A 3,198-nucleotide genomic window follows, 5' to 3' on the forward strand; every position below is an offset into this window, starting at 1 on the left:
CAGTGCATTAAAAAACAGCGATATAACTTTGGTAGGTAGATTATAAACGCTGCCTGGTCTGACTTTTTTTGGCTTGAGTGCTCTACTTGCAATCGTTGGATCGAAACCCGTCACCGAAAGTACCCATTCTTTCTGCCTTGGGGTCGTCATAACGAGTCGTTCAGTTTCTTTATTCGTTTAAACTACATTTATTGTTTCATGTTTGTTGAAATTAAGGAAGAGGTGTTCAAAGACTATTTACGATAGCTGTCGATAATTTTACAGTGATGGACTAGAAAGATGGAAGCCATTCTGTTACTCTAATTAAAATAATGGGATTTTACCTTTTTTTTTATTTTGTATCAATGAAAACAAAGTGCAGAACTCTACTTCTATCTTTGGCAGTAATGAGGAGCAAACCACAGGATCTCAGGTCCACAGTCTGGCAAGATAACCACGAGACACGCTAGGCCTAAAATATTTAACAAAGTTAAGTATTTGATTTCTACTTTACGCCAATTTTAAAGATAAAACAGTAAAACGATTAGAAAATTTAACAAAATGTTGTTCAATTTCACGAGAAAGAGTAGGTACTAAAATAATAACACCCTTGACGTCATTTTAGATTTTTTGTCTATTTTTTTTATCGCTGATGGATAACTATTCTCCCTTTGCTGTACTCAGTTTGGGTTCTCAGCTTACAATGAGACCTAACCAGATTCTATTATTGAGACAAAGTTTTATATGATCATGAAAACGCTTCGTGATATGTAATTGATAACGTTTGTTTGAAGCACGAGTATATTTTATTATAATTTACTCTTAAGGTTTCCTTTAGACATTAGAAAAAGAGGGTTTAAAAAAAAGGTAATACCTTTATAATGACTAAATATTCTGAAAAATTATTATTCTTGTTACGTTTCAAGGATTTTTACAGGCTGTTTTGAGTGAAACTGAACGAAAATAGAAACTGTTGTTTGGTTATTTACACTTTAATTTATTTTTCCTTATCTTTTCTTTACAAATATTTAACATTTAAACTTTTCGATACCACAGTATTAAGCTGCATTTTACCTATTATATTATCATTTAATACTCACTACCACTCATAAAGTTTTGTGTTATATTAATGATGAAAATATAACTAAGTTTTTATCTCTTCTGCTTATTTGTTTGAACAAAATGAGAATTAGCAGGGATTTCTTTTTGATTAGTGAAAAGTTGACAAAAGACAGTAATTTTCATTCCAAACCATCTGGGTGACAGGAATGGCGAAAGTGACAGATTATAATTGCATTCACAGACTAAGACACCTACTGGCAATATTTATATTATATTATCAACTACATTGTTTAATCATTTTGAATTTCCTCTAATGCTCTAGTTATCTTGATTCTCTGTAAATCAATACACATTTGTTTCTTTTCTTGAATTTCAAATGCTACTAATACGAAAGAGAAATATAAGATGTAAACTTTTTTTCACACAATACAAAAATTATAAGGGGACCATTGTTTCAAAATTACATCCTTTAAAATGAACATGTGAAAAAAAAAACAACAAATAGTATCTGATAAATAGGCTTGTTTAATGAGCATAATATTTTGGACTAGTACTCTTTTATTTCGGAAGAAATTTACATTATAAATGACTGAGTGAGAAAGTTACTTGGCCAGTTTAAAGTTTTATTTATTACACTATTTGAAGAAAAAAAAATGGTCAATGTTAAACACATGTATTTCAATAAGTAGCAGTGTAACAGTTGCTAAAGACACATTACTTTTTAATCACTTCTCTCTCTTTGTAACAATGTTGCTTATGTTAAAGAGCCGATATTTAATTTTAGAGTGATGTTTATGTTGAGAACATACAGAAGAAAGGAAACAACTATATAAAGGAAAATAGTTTGTTATAGATACATGAAATGGAATTATAGCAGCTATATTATTTAAATACTTTGTTTATGAATGTTTGTGCTTAACAAACATAGAATTATTTTTCCAAATAAAACGTTTCATTTCTTAGATCCAAAATATCAGATAATCTGAGAATACTTACTGAGAAAGCCACATTTCCAAAGAGAGACACACAACAAGTCAATATAGTTTTAGAAAGTTTAATTGAAATTATTTGGGTTTCAAAGGAAAAATTAATTCGAGATCCTTGCTATTTTCTTTCTTTGTAAAAAACTTCTTGATATTAATGAATGACACACACACACAGTGAAATGTATTGCATAACTGCGAATGTGTAGCTAAAAATACAGCTGTGATGAAATTACAACATTTGGGCAATGACGGATAAAATAATTTTGTACATTATATTCCTGAATTAATATTGGTTTTAAATTGTTATTTTTCTTAATTCATTTTAATACAAAATATCATGATGGTTTTGAGGAAGTTCCTCATTCCTATCTGGCATAAATTTTTAATGTCCATTTTTCCTTACTGGAAATATGTATTATAAATCCTTTACAGTTGAACCATGTTGCATTTTAATTGATATCTCAAAGGACATATTAACATCACAGGGATTTTATTTGCTACTTGTGGCGCATTTTACCAACTCATGGAAGAGAGTCACATATTAACAGAAAAAACTAATCCTCTTACTATTACCAGAAAATGATATTTTTTAATGAAAAATCTGAAGGCTACGCCATCTGTTGACAAATAAAGAAAGCCCTAAAATACGTATTTTTAGCCAAAATTAATGTTTTTGTACATGCATTATTAAATGGCATTAAATTTTAATATTAGATTAACCATTATATTATTAATAATTATTAAATGCCAAAAACAATGGCTCTGTTACTAGACCAAAACTACTTCCGACCCCAAAACCTGCACTCCATTTGCAGAAAGTAATGCTTTATATTTGGTGCGACATCAAAGGAGTAATTCATTTCAAACTCCTCAATCCACAGCGAACTTTCAATGCAGAGATCTATAGTCAGCAACTGGAATGTTTGAATCAAGCCCTTCACCAGAAACGCCCTTCACTCGTCAATCAGAAATAACAATGGTTTTGAAAAAACAAATCCTCTTATTACTACCAGAAAATGATATTTTTTTAATGAAAAAAATTAAGGTTCCGCCATCTATTGACAGATAAAGAAAACCCTAAAATACATATTTTTAGCCAAAATTAATGTTTTTGTACATGCATTATTAAATGGCATTAAATTTTAATATTAGATTAACCATTATATTATTA

Source organism: Limulus polyphemus, unplaced genomic scaffold (assembly GCF_000517525.1).
Source record: "Limulus polyphemus unplaced genomic scaffold, Limulus_polyphemus-2.1.2 Scaffold8029, whole genome shotgun sequence".
Taxonomy (NCBI): domain Eukaryota; kingdom Metazoa; phylum Arthropoda; class Merostomata; order Xiphosura; family Limulidae; genus Limulus; species Limulus polyphemus.